Source organism: Leopardus geoffroyi, chromosome B3 (genome assembly GCF_018350155.1).
Source record: "Leopardus geoffroyi isolate Oge1 chromosome B3, O.geoffroyi_Oge1_pat1.0, whole genome shotgun sequence".
Taxonomy (NCBI): domain Eukaryota; kingdom Metazoa; phylum Chordata; class Mammalia; order Carnivora; family Felidae; genus Leopardus; species Leopardus geoffroyi.
This window is the reverse complement of record NC_059337.1, coordinates 31,929,111-31,944,893: the sequence shown is the minus strand read 5'-3', so window position 1 is coordinate 31,944,893 and position 15,783 is coordinate 31,929,111. Positions and strand designations below refer to the sequence as shown.

General features: G+C 51.9%; 1 protein-coding gene and 1 long non-coding RNA gene across 2 annotated transcripts in view; one reads left to right on the top strand and one right to left on the bottom strand.

Moving 5' to 3' along the window:
- LOC123582721 (cholesterol side-chain cleavage enzyme, mitochondrial) overlaps positions 1–11,204 on the bottom strand; it is a 28,260-nt gene extending 17,056 nt beyond the window's left edge. Inside the window, exons 1-3 of the mRNA XM_045449101.1 lie at positions 11,093–11,204; positions 5,607–5,704; positions 4,920–5,471 (exon numbers count right to left, since the gene is read on the bottom strand). The gene's annotated coding sequence lies outside the window, so the exon portion shown is untranslated. The remainder of the gene's footprint in view (positions 1–4,919; positions 5,472–5,606; positions 5,705–11,092) is intronic.
- A 116-nt stretch (positions 11,205–11,320) lies between these two features.
- Positions 11,321–12,532, top strand: LOC123582724. Its single transcript, XR_006704527.1, has 2 exons — positions 11,321–11,451; positions 12,346–12,532. It is a non-coding gene; the product is annotated as an uncharacterized LOC123582724 (long non-coding RNA).
- The last annotated feature ends 3,251 nt before the right edge of the window (positions 12,533–15,783 follow it).

Genomic DNA, 15,783 nt, shown 5'->3' with positions numbered 1-15,783 from the left:
GTCAAACTCATCGGGTCCGGGCTGGGTACTTGGTAAGCCCTCCTAATCTGGAGACTCACGTCCTCAAATTTCTGGACACGTTCTTGTACGGTTTATTTCAGAATTTCCCCCTCCATTTCCTCTCTTCTCTATTTCTGGAACTCCCGTTCATCATATACGAACTTCCTGGATTTACCTGCTGCTGATTCTTTCTTTTCTCTTCCATGTCTTCTCATCCCACCTAATGAGAGATTCCCTGCTCTCACTTCCAACCCCTCCACTGGATTATGGACACGATATGGACATAACAGCTCCTCAAAACTCTCTAAAGATATTAATCATACAGTTGTTGTTTAGTTGTTTGGGGTTTTTGTTTGCTTGGGTGTTTTTGTTTTCTTTTGCTCTCTGTATTGTCCCTGTTTCCTCTGGGTTCCTTTTTCTGTTTGTTTTGGACCCTGTCTTTCATGTTAGAAGTTTCCTGAAATGCCTACCAATTTGGGGCAGTCTGCTAGAAGTCCTGCAGAACCCAGAAGGCTGGCGAGTTTGGAGCACGTTAGTGGCACTTGTCCCGCTGTGGCAGGGTCATCAGGGAGGACTCTGACAGATCTCCAAAGTCAGCGGCTACATGACTCTTCACTTAGGCTGGTCATTTGCCCTGAGGAACAATCTTCCACGTTTTCGGTATGGAACGTCTCACGTGCCTCGCCATGGCTGATGTCTCCAGAGAGCAAACCTCACCACACTGACCCAGAAGCCCTTCAGGGGGGTCTGTGCACATAACTATGGTCATCGGGTTTGCACAGTTTCGTGTCCTACTGCATTTGCACCAAAACTGGCATTCGTACTTTCCATGTACTTTTCAATGCTCCTGAACTATCTCTTAGAAAAGCCACATCACACGCTGTGATCGGGCTTATCTGTGCCTTACTCTTTTAAGTTCAAAACTCTAAGGTTCGAGGTCAACTTGGGTGGTCGGGTGGGACCAGACCGTAGTGGGGACAGGTGTATTGATTTGTTCCCACACCTGTAGCGCTCCACTCCTCTATTCCAGGCACTGGGCTAGGTGATGACACAGAGGGGAGGGACACACGGGCGCTGTCTTCACGGAGGGTACAGTCCAGGGGAGCAGCACGAAATCGAGGCCGCAGGGAGGCTTCCAGCCTCCGAGGAGAAGGATGAAGTTCAGGGGCCCCCAAGGGTGGGAGTGGGAGAAGATAAAAACCCCAGGAAGAGGACAAAGAAGGAGCATGTACAGAAGGCTGGCAAGAGGCAGGAGAGGGCCACATCTCCAGGGGAAAGCGGATAGGCTCAGCCAGAGCTGGCACTTCTCATTCCTGTCGGTTTTTGTGCCGTCTGTGTCCTGTACCCCGAACTGCCTTACTGAGGCCAGCTGAGGGCACCATCCACAGCCTGCTGGGCCTCTTGTCCGTCGTGCACTCTCCAAGGCAGCCATCAAAGGATCATTCTAGAGAACAAATGAAGCATGGAACAGAGGGAGTTAGATCGCAGCTCGGAATGAAACCGGCCCGGATTAGGGCACCACCTCTTACCGACTGGCTACCCTGAGACACGGATGCATCTCTGAGGGTCCACCTCTGTCCAATGAATTGGACCCCCGATAGGGTCCAACTGGAAGTCGGGGGACACTGTCTTCAGAACCCTGCCCACAGGCCTTGCGCTCCATGACTCCTGGGCGTGGACCTCCCCCTGGAGGAGCGCGTCCATGGGGGAAGGGCGCCTGGACAGGGGCTGGATGGGGCAGCACCCTCCTCAGCTGACCTCAGGGTGCCTGGGCCAAATAAGGGGAACCTGCTCAGGTGGCAAGCAGCAGAGGGAAGAGAGCCCAGGTAGGAGGTAGGGCCAGGAGAGTGGGGAGCAGGCCCAGAGCCTGGGTGGAGGGGACTGAGGGAGTGGGGCAAGGCCAGTGGGGACAGGAGGGAAATGGGCTCCATAGAAAGTTCTTTCTGGGTCACACTATGCCTGGCAATGATAAGCAGGGCTCGGGACGACGGTGGGGAGAAACAGTTGTGAGAAGGAAAGTGACACCCTAGGCACCGTGTCTCACCACACTGCACCCCTATAAGAGTGAAGAACTTGGCCCCCCGTGAGCAGGACATGGCCTTGTCCAACTACCTACAGCTCACTCCCCAGGCCACCCACATCCCTCGCATCCCAGTACCCTGGCCCACGGCTCCAGAATCTCCCACAGCCCCTGTCAACACCCTGCCAAGGGGAAACAAATGAGACCAGTGCCCAACAGAAGTAGAGAGGTGTGCTCCCAGGCCCCCTGCCTCACAAGCATCTGGATTTGGGAACATTGAGAAGATCCTGGTTTTCCATTTCTACCCCTGGGCAAGCCCCGTAACTTTCCACGTGCGTGTCCTAGAACATACTGGACATTTCCTATGTGCAGAGTACCTTACGTGCATTATTCCACTTACTCGTCATCTCACCACGAGGTAGGTCCTAATAGTTTCCCTGTGTTAGAGATGAGGAAACCAAGGCATAGACAGGATGGGTATCTGCCTGAAGTTACAACACTAACCAGAGGCACAGCTGAGATCAAAACCCAGATGGTCCCTTGGGGAGCTCAGTCCTTGGGGAGGGACTCCCTTGGGGAGACTGGTCCCTTGGCTCCGTGACCTCAAGGTTGTGAGTTCAAGCCCCACATTGGGTGTGGAGCCTACTTTAAAAAAAATCCCAGGGGGTCCTTCTCCCAGACCTGGACTCTCAGTCCCATTGCCATGCTGCTGAGAAGGCCTAAGGGAACCAAATGAAGGCAAATGATAAACACTCTGTGACTCTGTGTCACTCTGTGACTGTAGACCAGTGACCAGTGCCCCTAAACTGAACTAGGTCTCACAGGCTGAGACCTGTGAGAAAGGCCCTTAGGTATCATTTCTTTGGTCTCCCCTTATAGAGAGAAGAATAACGAGATCCAGAGAGGGGCAGAGACCTGCCCTGAGTCACTAGAACAAAGCAGAAACAGAGGCAGGCCTGAAGCCAGGCCTTGAGCCCACCCACCCAACCGCAAAGAGCTACAGGGACCCAAATCAAGAGTGGCCATTTGGAGAGGCATGGCTGGTTCCTACCCCCAGCCTGTGTGAGGCTAACTCAGCGATCACTGCAGACTTTCACAGAGTAGGCACCTGGCTGATGACAGATGGGAAGTCCGGAGAGGAAGAGGAGGTTTGAGAAGGCCTTCATGCACTAGGCCTTGAAGAAACTCAAAACAAAAGAATTTCACCTTGAACCCCAATCCTCGTCATTCCTCCTCAGCTGGCCCTGATCTGGAGCCAAGATTCAACATGGCTGACTCAGAAGGAGCCCTGGGTCTCTTGAGTGAGGTCTGTGGTCAGGCCACTCTGGACTCACTCCAAGATCTTGGCAAATCAGGTCACCACCCAACCCGGAATGTCAACTTCTCCCTGTCCCCACACAAGCTCTCTGGACTGCCTTGACAACCCCTACCACTATACCACACCACAAGGTCCATCCCAGCCAAGGCCAGCACCCCCCACATATCCCCTCCCTGCACCCAACACCTTCCCAGATGACAAAGATCAATCATAATAGACTTTCAACAAAACTACAGCCCATTGGATAAAAATGTATACGTCAGAAAGCACACACATGCCATGGAGAACATTTCATGACAACAATCTACACTATATCTTATATTTTACATTGGACAATATAACTTCTCTCCATTTTTTTCAGAATCTTATCTGCTGGCAAACAAAAGATATATTTAAAACACACCAACAAGAGACAGAAAGTAGAGGGGATGATATCTACAAGGTATGAAGTTTCTTTTTGGGGTGATGAACATGAAAATGTTCTAGAATTGATTATGGTGGTTGTTGTATAACTCTGCAAATATACTAAAAAATGCTGGGTTGTGCCTTTTAAGTGGATGAATTGTGTGGTATGTGAATTATATCTCAATAAAGCTGTTACCACACACACGCAAACTGTTGTGTCCTCCTGACCCCTTCTGTTACGTTTGGCAGCCCATAGATCACCCATGACAGTGAATGTTGTCCCTATACAGTCACTTAACCCAGGATTCACATAGTGTTGGACCATTTTCAACAAACTTAGAGCAGTAGGGGCGCCTGGGTGGCTCAGTCGACTGGGCATCCAACTTCCACTCAGGTCATGACCTCATGGTTTGGTTTGTGAGTTCGAGCCCCGTGTTGGGCTCTGTGCTGACAGCTCAGAGCCTGGAGCCTGCTTCAGATTCTGTGTCTCCCTCTCTCTCTGCCCCTCCCCTGCTCACGCTCTGTCTCTGTCTCAAAAATAAATAAAAACATTAAAAAAAAAAAAAAAACTTAGAGCAGTAGTTTTTTAGCAAAATAAATAAATAAATAAATAAATAAATAAATAAATAAATAAAATACATATATCTACACACACACACACACACACGTGTGTATATACATATATATTTGCACTTATCAAGAGTGGTTACTGCTCTCCCAGGAGGAGGGACCACTGCCCCATCCAGGCATGAACTTTCTGATAAAGAGAGTTTAGAGGGAGCTGTTTTGCCTCACTGATGACCTTGAGCCTGGAATGACATCAGTCGGGGAAGGTCATGTCTCACAGGCAGCACTGGGGCAATGAGCTTCCACAAAAAAAAAAAAAAAAAAAAAAAAAGAACAGAAAAGAAAAGCAATCAACTTGTTTTCCTTCACAGAATTGCAGAACCAAGGTAAAATTCACTAATTCCTGACTTAGAGCCAAGTACTTTGAGTGGCCCCCACATTCCTCTAGGAGGAAGGTTTTGCTGGAGGTTTCTGAGACAGAAGCTTCTTCTCTTTCCTGAACAAACTTCTAGAACCACATCGTCTTCCCTGGACAAGCTGAATATGTTGTCTATTGCTGCTTAACCAATTGTTCCAAAACTGTGGCTTAAAACAACAAATGTTTGTTACCTCAGTTTCCATGGGCCGGGGATCCAGGAGTAGCTTCTGCTGGGTGGCTGCAGCTCAGGGTCTCTCACGAGGGGCTGCTGTCACCTGAGGTCCGGCCGGGGCTGAGGACCAACTGCCAAGCTCATTGGATTAAAGTGGCCCTGCTTCAAGACCTTTCAGTGGCCACTGGCCGGGGGCGAGGTTCTCCCTGGCTGTTGGTCAGAGGCCTCCGTTGTCCACCTCGTGGTCCTCTTCCTGGGCTTTTAGGGCCTACTCACTTCTGCTTTTTTCTAGGTGTTGGAAGAGCACTCAAGGAGAAGGGAACTTGGCTCCATCTTTTAAAGGAAGTGTCAGGGCACTCGTGGGCATATTTTAATCTGCACGGAGGAAGCCTGCAGCCCCGGAGATGTTTGGCAACCATCCTGGAATTACAACAGGGGGTTTCATAGAAAGGTGTCGAGAAACCAGGCCTACTTTGAGACTTTCCAGGACGTAAGCTGATGAGTCCTCTTATACTTTCAGCCGGTTTGAGTTGGGGTTTCTGCTGTTTGGAATCGAATAGCTCCTGATGGCCTTGTAGAAACGGAGAAGACAGTACAGAGTCATAGGGTCCACAAGGGCAAGCACGCCCACGGCCTAGAAGGGACCCAGGATATTGCCCACCCACTCATGAGGCTGCCCTGAGCAGAGGGGCTGGCGGGCTCTTACCTAAGTGACAACTAGCCCAGGAGGAGTCTGATGAGGAGACTCGGTTCAGGAGAATCTCTGGGACAGTCACACAGACGGCATTTTCTCATTTTGCTTCCCTATGAGAATGCTTAAATGTCAGATTTTTGAGCTCAAACCAAAGCCCGGAAGACCCACTAATCGGGCCCCAGAAATGAGACAGGTTCGTGCATTCAGGTTTGCATGGGCCTCACACCCTCCGCACTACACCAGGTCGCTCTGGACATGCCTCCCTACGCCTTCGACCTCCGACTCAGACAAACACCCACGAGTAGCGGGAAAAGCGTCAACAATTTTAAGAGTCTGCCAAATATGTGGTCAAGTTTCATATCTACCCCCTACCAGCTCTGGGGCCCTTGGCAAATGCTCAGGCCCCTCATCTGCTCGTGGAAAAATCAGCACCCACCTCACCCCCAACTTCTCTGATGGGTGAGGTTGGACCAGTGAGCGGGAGCCGGAATCCTTCCTGGCTCTCTCGGGAGGGCTGGCCGGGGCTTACAAAGCCCACATCCCCTCCTCCCCCTCCTGCTTCCCGCATTCCGTAGCCTCCCTGTAGTCCTCAGAGTGGAGCTAGTACACATTTAGATCCATCTAGAATGTTGTCTGTGACCAAGATGGTGATTACATTGACTGGGATCAGATTCAGATGGATAAGCAGCAAATCCAAAATACAGGCTTACCCAAGATAGGAGCTTATTCTCTCCCACAGAAAGGGAGCCTCGAGGTACCACACAGGTCCAAGTACATCTCATTGGCTGCACCTGACCGCACGAGTGCACCTAGCTACGGGGAGGCTGGGAAATGCAGTTTTCCCTTTGGTGACAACATGGCCAGCTAGCAGTCTTGGTGACAGTAAGTTAGGCCAAGTCAGGAAAGCACGGGAAGGGAGCCTGGTCCTTCTATCCACTTTTTCCAAGAGTGAAGCCAAGAACCTGACCCTGTCTGACATCTGGGTCTATCGTTCAATCCCTGCAAAATCTGCAGGGAGCAAGAATGCTCCTGGAACCCCAGATGGTCCCCAGCACGGTGTCTGAGACAGACTAGCTGACCAGTACTTGCACTGCTGTGGAAGACACTTTGTAAGGGGGCTCCCCGTCTCATGAGAAGCCCCTCTCCTCTGGAAAAGACCCTCAAAACAGAGGTGAGTCCCAAGTAACCCTCCCCTCTGGTCACAGATGACAGTTCTCCTTGAGTATCAGTTGACCCAGACCGGGCCATTCATGAACATTCTAAGCTCAAGTGAGGAAACAGCATCAGTCTTTCGATAGTGGCCAAATGCTGAGATAGAAGGCCATGTTCTGTCCACCCAGAGGGGAAAAAGCCAACAGGCAGGACGAAGCCAGAGCCACAGCAACTCAGAGAATAGCACCACAGAGAACACTAGTCACAGCCGGGACTTGGCTCCTGTTCCCAGGGCCCTAGAGGCCCAGCTACTCCTCTGGCCTTCTGGTAAACCCCCAGTCTGCATCATCTAACTCCAGCTGGCTTTCTGTCACTCGCCATCAAGGACTGTGAATACCCCAGTCACCTTTCCCTTTCCAGCAGGGAAGAGCTCCGTGTTCGTACCACATTTAATTGTAGAATAGTATTAGCTAGAATTCTTGCAGTAGCAAGTGGCAAAAATCCAGCTCAAACGGGCTTCAACAAAAATAAATAAATACATAAATAAATAAAAATTCATTGACATAAATTTGAAAAGTCAAGGTAAAAAGCTGGTGATCCAATAGTACTCCAGGGCTCATACACTCTCTCTGTAACTCTCTTCCTGTCTCTCCCCTCTCCTTTCATGCATCCTGGCCACAGGCTAAATCAAGAGTTGGATACTGAACCAACTGAGCCACCCAGACGCCCCAGTAATACACGTGTACGTCGTGAAACGGGCAAAGGCTTTGGAGCCAGATGAATGTGGGTTCCAATCCAAGTGCGGCCTTGAGCAAGCTACTTGAGCCTTAACTTTCTTATCTTTAGAATGGGGAATCATATCTGCTTTTGGGGATTGTTGCAAGGATTAAAATAATGAAACATTCAGAAGCAGGTCCACCTCGTGGGCCTCTTCCTGGGCTTTTATGGCCTATTCACTTCTGCTTTTTTCTAGGTGTTGGAAGAGCACATTCAGAAGCCGTGTAGGTTCTCGGAGTAGCCAAGCTAACGTCACTGAATTTAATACCCCCCTCCCACTGTCTTGTGGCTTCAGTTAGGATATAAACACCATACATGAACACTATGCTTCTTTCCTTGTTTCTTTACTCATGCACAGCTCCAGGCTGCATCAGGCCACCCCGAGGTCAAGCCACACCCTCCCCATTCCCTTCTCAGAGGGAGGGAGTTTCTTCTCGACCCAGGACCCACACTCCAACAAAGGACCTGGGGTGGAGAGTAGGCAGGACCCAGACAGTTTAGAGAGAAACCAACCCAGTGACAGGCCACAAGGTTGTGACATATCTAATTTTAAGTAGCAAAATGCAACTCAAAACTTTATTATTGTTAACACTAAATTCCTTTTGCTGTTCACTGTTCTTTCTTCTCCCCACCCCCCCCCCCTTTTTTTTTTTTTGGCCTTGGGAGGGGTCATGTGGCCATTTGTGGGTCATGAGATCTTCCCAGGAAGAAATGACAACATCTGTCCTCCCCACCCAGGCTGGCCATCACATAACCAGGGTTTATAAAGACTGAGTGTTTGTGCCCTGAAGGAAAGGGGATCCCACTTGGGGAACTTTTGGTGGATCCTGGGCTAGTCCTTCTAACCAGAGAGAATGAAATGAAGGAAAATATGGGACTGACTTGACAGAACTTTTGAGGTGGCAATAAAGTAGGGTGGGGGCGGGAGGAAGACAGGACCCGGAAGCCAAGGGCCCAGAGCCCTTAGCAAAGGAGTGTTCCCAGTTTGGGGGTCCCTGCAAAAGGCACCTCTGAGGGCTGGCCCCAGATGCCTCTCATCACAACCCTCCTAGAAGAACTTATTCCTCTTGGGCTGAGGACTGGGCACATGGGCTCCCCGTGGGTGAGCTCAAGCCTGAACCCTAATCTTCACTCAGCGACAGTGTGGCCCTTTCCTGCCCCTGCTCCTATAAGACTCCATGACCCCACAAGTCCAGAGGAGCCCCTGTACCCCAACTTAAGGGGTTGAGTAACACTTCCTGAAGGAGTAAAAGAAGACATAAAAAATAAAATTTAAGGGGCGCCTGGGTGGCGCAGTCGGTTGGGCGTCCGACTTCAGCCAGGTCACGATCTCGCGGTCCGTGAGTTCGAGCCCCGCGTCGGGCTCTGGGCTGATGGCTCAGAGCCTGGAGCCTGTTTCCGATTCTGTGTCTCCCTCTCTCTCTGCCCCTCCCCCGTTCATGTTCTGTCTCTCTCTGTCCCAAAAATAAATAAACGTTGAAAAAAAAAAAATAAATAAATAAAAAAAAAATAAAATTTAAAAACAAAGGAAGTAAGGGGCGCCTGGGTGGCGCAGTCGGTTAAGCGTCCGACTTCAGCCAGGTCACGATCTCGCGGTCCGTGAGTTCGAGCCCCGCGTCGGGCTCTGGGCTGATGGCTCAGAGCCTGGAGCCTGTTTCCTATTCTGTGTCTCCCTCTCTCTCTGCCCCTCCCCCGTTCATGCTCTGTCTCTCTCTCTGTCCCAAAAATAAATAAACGTTGAAAAAAAAAATTTTTTTAAAAAAGAAAAAAAAAAAACAAAGGAAGTAAAAGAAGACATTACACCTCCCTCCCCCTGTCACCATCACTGTCCCCATCCTGTCCCCTGAGACTTTCCTGTGCCCCATCACCACCCCCACCCCCTCATCCTCACTGACGCCTGCCTCCTGCTTCACCCTAAGACAAAAAGCTGTTTGTCGGACCTCTGCAAGCCCTGGCATTTCTGTTTCTGACAGCTTTGCCCTATATCAGTGCAAACATATTAAAACATTAAAAACCTGCTGTAATATTTTTGAAAGGATATTTATAATTTTGCTCTTGAAACCGTTTGGCTAGGAGTAACTGATTTAAATTACAATTGGGAATTCTCGTAAAACCCAGCCCACACATTCCTTCAAATGTAATAAAAATTTTATGCATACTAAATTTAACAATTAATGAGGTTGATATAATGTTACAGTTGGACATTTGATTAAGAATTTATTGATTTCAATTTTGCAGTATTCTTATTTTAGAGCCAATCTTTTTTTTTTTTTTTTTTTTTTGCCCTGTCAAATATTCGAATGGTCCCTTTGGAGGCTCGGACCATGGGTTCCTCTGACGGGCAACATTGAAGTAACCTGGGCCGGCGGGTCTTCCCTAACTTCCACCCAAAGCATACGACCCTTCACACGCGTGCGCGCGCACACACACACACACACACACACCCTAAGGACAAACATCGCCTTGGCTGGACTGTGGAGGCAGGGTCCAGCTCCAGATCGGGAAGACAACGGAACCAGTTAAGAGCAAGGCAGGAAGCAATGTCATGTCCCGTCGTGCCCTGTCATGTGAGAAAGGACTTCTTTACTGCCACCAGCGGCTGGAGCTGCTGAGGGCACAGAGGCTGACACAAGCCAGCCTCAGAGGGTGGCACAGGCACTTCGTCCCTCCTGAGGGTGGTGGGTACTGGAGGCAAACGTATTTGGGGACTACAGAGGCAGGTGGACGCAGGGGCCAGAGGGCTGTGAGAAGCTTCTCCATGGCACCAGGGCAGCGCACCACCAGGAGGGCGGGAAATGTAGACACAGTGGCACAGACAGAGGGTGATGAGATAGGGCAGAGAGCAAATGGCTGAGAAGAAGCCGGCATGAAGGCAGGGAGAAAAGTGGAAAGAGGGCTGGTTTGAGTGCCAGTACTCAGGGGAACGGAAGCAGGATCTCTTAGGATTGTGGGAGCCCTGGGACAGCAGCAGCAGCAGCCAGGTGTCAGGGCCAGGCCAGAGATGGGGGGCAGGGGCACCAATTCCTCTGAGAGTCCTTGCTTGTTAGGTCACCAAAGCCTTCTGGGGGCAGAGGGGACTGAAGGGGCATCTGTGCTTGGCAAGAGCCTCCCGCAGCACCCCGGCCTCCCCTCGGAGCGGAGGGAGGGGATGGGCTGAGGCAGAGAAAGGCCACTTTGGGCTCACTCCGCTGTCACCGGGCCGTGTCCAGGTATCCCCTGCATACCAGCGCCGCCACCTTCGCCCCAGCCTGTCAGTGCCTCTGAAGTTACACTTTATGCCACTAGGTGGAGCCAAAGCCCATGGCTGGGCTGGGACACCCAAGCTGCCTGGGTTTAAGACGATGATGGGCTCGGGAGGCAGAGGACCGAGAGAAAGGGGCTAAGTCTGGACCCTACAGCGGGGCCAGCGAGGGGACGGGACAGCCAGCCCCAGCTCAGGGTGGACTTATTGGGGCTACAAAGTCTGCCTCAGCAGTAAAGGCTAAATAGTCCCAGAGCGGACAGGGAGGAGGGCGCACGTGAAGAAGGTGCCGCCCCCAGATAGGGCGATCCCGAGAGCGGGCACTGACCGGGTACACGCTTGGCTCCGCGTCAGGCACCCAGGTCGCCATCCCTTCCAGCACCCACAAGAGCGGAGGAGAGGCCCAGGATTCCGCGAACAAGCACAGGTGACCCAGCATCGCAAAGTGTCCACTGCCGCGGCTGCAGGTGGAGGCGGGGCGGGGCTTGGGCCGAGAGGCTCCGCATTGGACGTGGGGGTTGCTGGGGCTCTCCGATTGGCTGGGGGTGAGGGGCGGGGCCAGGGCGGAGCTGAGAGACAAAAACCTGGATAAAGACTGCGTGGGGAAGGGCAACAGACCTGGCGCAGGTGTTGCGCGTTCCTTTTTTAGGCCAGGACGCGAGCTGCAGAGCTGATCCGGCATCCGGGGTAAGCATTGGCCATGTTGTCCCCAGGCACAGGTGTGCCGCGGGAGACCAAGTTCCAGGCTCCCTCGGGTAGCCTTGTCAGCTCCATATCTCAGACTCCCCCTATTGGGGGGCCTCCGGGACAGCCTGAGTCCAGAACTCTTGCTGCCCCTCCCCGTGGTCTAACCTCCCACCAGCCAAACCAGGTCGGTGTCCAGACCTTCTCCAACCCACTCGCCTCCTCTCACCAACAGCCAAACCCTCCCTTTACTTTCATCTTTCCGTTTAAATAAGTCTCTTCCCAGATTCCATCAGCGCTCAGCACAGGGCCTCCCCTCCCCCAGTAATGCCTCAGAAGATCCCCCCCCCACCCTTGTGTGGTGGCCCCTTCAATAGGAGGAAAGGGGGGCAGGGAGCAACAAGGCCACGTGGTTGAGTGCCTTACCCATTTCACAGACAGGAACTGAACATCGACCATGTGCCAGACCCTGTCATGGGCACCAGGGATAGAGCGGTGAGCAAAACAGACATGGTCTCTGCTGCTCCCCAGTTTCCACACCCAACTGTAGGAGGAAGAGGAAGAGACAGAATCTGAGGAAATGAACAAGTTATCCTCACGCTGGGGTTGTGGGTGATCACGTTTGGCTTCAACAGTCGAATGAGGAAGTTTGCAGAAATGTGTTGGGGTTAAGGGTAATCACACCTGCAAAAACTAAAAATGATCAATTAACGTCAATGTCAAAAAGCAAAATCCCTTCCCCCCCCCCTTGTAGTTTTTCCACTACAACAGGGTGCTGCTTCAAGCAAACCAACATGCGAACACCAACCCCAAGTGACTTCTACTTGGGAGGAAGGGGAAGTAATTCGCTGTTTGACTCTATCCAAGAATCAATCATAACGTTTCCTTCAATGACAGATTTCCTTTGAAATTTGAAGGAAGAAATTACCTATGTGGACACAACCAAGCGCCCCTCAGGACAGTGCAGCCAGCGTCCACTAGAGGGCAGCAGAGAGACGGAGATGCTAGAGAGAACCATGGATTAGATTAGTTCACAGCCACTCCAGAGGACGCGAGTAGCCTAATAAAAACAATACCAATAATAGTTCACGTTTATTGAGTGATTACTCTAAGGCATCCTAAGGGCTTTATAAAGAAATTACCTCATTCGATCCTTCCACCAACCCTATGAATGAGGGGGGGTGCAATGGTGTTAGCCCCATTCTACAGATGAGGAAACAGAGAGGCTGAATAACTTGCCTACGGACACACAGCCAGTAAATAAATGCCAGATATGAACCCTGAAGTGAAGCTATAGAGCCTGTGTGCCCACACTGTGCAATTCTGCTTCCTGTGACGATGGTGGGCAGGATGGAGAATGGAGGAGGCAGCTGGGGTCCCCGCAGACATAACTCCAGTGGGCTCCCCAAGGCCAGTTCCAGAAGCAGGCACCAGACAAGGGCTTTTAGCTAATCGAGGACCTCGAGTCATCTGTCAAGTAAGGTCGGAAAATCTGACCTTCCCGCCACAGATACCCCACATGCCTTGCCGGGGACATAGCCGTGGGGAGGTGGCTATATCCGCCCCATCACCACCTGAAACTGGACCCAGCCCTCCAGTGCCCACTGCCATGGCATACCCTGTCAACCGCTGTGGCCTCTCTGGCTTAGATGTGTGAAGTTGGCTTCAAGCCACCCCCTCCCTTGTCCCTTTGGCAGCCCCGCCCACCCCCAGCCTGGCTCAGGCCTCCTCACTGCAGTCAAGAAGGGGCTGCTCAGGGGCTGTGCTGGCTGTGGGAAGGTTGGGGTCCAACAAGGATGAAGAAGACACGATGAGGGTCCCGCCCAGGAAGACCTTGAGGAGTTTTAGGCCAGAACCCAGTCCTTTCCTGGCCTTCTTCCCTACTGAGCTGCTGCTGTGTGCAGGTGCTGTGCTCACTGCACAGGCTGCAAGGGGTTCTTGCTGGATGACCTTGAACCAGCCATGTATCCACTCTGCCCTCTGTGCATTCCTCTTCTACAAATTAAGAGGTTGGAGACCAGGGTTCTTAACTGGGGACTGACATTGCACGGGTGTGTCTGAGTACATCTTTCCAGATCCGGGTTTCTCAGCCTCAACACTGTTGATGTTTTGGCCTGAACCATCCTTTTTGGGGGGGGGGGGGGGGGGGGCTGGGCATTGTAGGATGTTTAATAATAACATCCATGGCCTCTACACGCTAGATGCCAGTAACGTCCCCCTCCCAGTTGTGACAATAAAATCATGTCTCCAGGTGTTGCCGAATGTGCCCTGGGGGGCAACATTGCCCCTGGTTCGGAAACATTGTAGAAGAGCTGCAGGAAACCCCTGGGCTAGGTGAGCTGCAAGTTCATGGGTGTCCCCTTCTGTATGATGAGGGGAGAGCAGGACTGTTAGATGAGGCAATGGGTAGAAAGTGCTCCGCCTGTCTTCTTCCTCATCCCTGACTTTCTGGGATGTTAAAGGGTCTGCTGCCCAAAGGGTGGGCTTTTTTTTTTTTTTAACGTTTATTTATTTTGAGAGAGAGAGAAAGAGCGCGCACGTGCGAGTGGGAGAGGGGCAGAGAAAGAGAGAGAGAGTCCACACTGCCAGGGCAGAGCCCCACACAGGGCTCGATCCCACGACCCTGGGATCACGACCTGAGGCAAAACCAAGAGTCAGCCATTCCACCCACTGAGCCACCCAGGCGCCCCTCGTGTTCTTTTTTTTTCTCCCCCATGTTCTTTCTTAAAAGTGGCACCCCCTCAGGATCACCTGGGTGGCTCAGTCAGTTGAGCATCTGACTCGATTTCAGCTCAGGTCATGATCCCAGGGTCGTGGGATTGAACCCTGTGTGGGGCTCTGTGCTGACACTACAAAGCCCAGCCTGCTTGGGATTCTCTCTCCCCTTCTCTCTCTGCCCCTCCCCTCCCCTTGCACATGCACGGTATCTCTAAAAAAAAAAAAAAAAAGAAAGAAAAAAAAAAAAGAAAAGAGAAAGAACCCGAAAGGGCCAGTTCTTACCCACAGTCCTAAGGGAGGGCAGCACTTCAGGCACCCTCTCCGAAGCCACCCAGCCACATGGCCTTTCTGCCCTCCCCTTCTGCCGCAGCCAGGCTGGGAGGGGTGCAAGAAGGTGGCACACTGCCATGGACCGTTTGGGAGGGGAAGCAACGGGACCTCCTCTGGGCTCTGCTCTCTGTGCACCCTGCCAAGGCCGCCCACACCTACCGCCTCTCTGGGGCCCCTCGGTCCTGGCCTGGGAAAGCTGACTCCCCTGCACCCCAGTACCCGCAGATACAGGCCCCAGCCATAAGCCTGACCTGTGTCCCCGTGAAAGCCCCAGGAAGAAAACAGGGCAAGGGCTAGAGCCAGCACTTGGCGGCAGATGTTGGAAGCCTATAATCCTGCTTCCCAAGGCGAAGGGTACGTTCTTTGTCTCATCTTGTCTCGTCTCACTCGGCACTGCGGGAAGGGCCAGGAGGTCAGAGGTGAATTCAGCGGTGCACTGAGAAATGTCTGACAGCCAGCTCTCTGGGATGGGGTGAAGGGCCCCGATACGTGGCATTTGCTCGTTCCTAGCATGGCAGGTATCAAGGCACCAATGTGATGTCGCTGAACGCCAAGTTGGTCCACACCTTTGTAACGTGCGTGTCCACACTCGACACGATAGCCATAAATAACCTTAGTTAAAAAATTTTTTTTCTAATGTTTTATTTATTTTTTGAGAGCGAGAGACAGAGTGTGAGTGGGGAAGGGGCAGAGAGAGAGGGAGACGCAGAATCCGAAGCAGGCTCCAGGCTCCGAACTGTCAGCACAGAGCCTGACACGGGGCTCGAACCCACAAGAACTGTGAGATCATGACCTGAGCCAAAGTCTGACGCTTAACCGACGAGTCACCCGGGTGCCCCTAAATAACCTTAGTTTAGATATCAGGAAGATAATTGGGAAGTGGTGAGTTTTTAGCATGCATTTCCCTTTTGAAGAGACTGGTTTTAATTGTAAGTTTGTAAAATGTAATTATTAACAATGGCCGAGCTTAACAACCCATTCACAAAATTCCTAAAAATTTAACCAGCTCTCAAAAGCCACTGCCAGCCAGCTCCAGTCCCCCACTAGGAATCGAGTGTGGTCCGTGACCCCGAGATCATACTAGCTGAGTAAGGAAGGCAGGCCCACCCAGTGTGGGGTTGTCAGGGAGGGACAAAGGGACACAGTGGGGCCATGGAGAACCTGAGGAGGCACTGGCCCTACGCAGAGGTTCAAGGAAGCCTTCCTGGAGGAGGTGGTGCCACACAGAAACCTGAGGGAAGAGTTCAGAGGATCCCAGAGAGGGGTGGGAAGTGTGCCAGGCTGAAG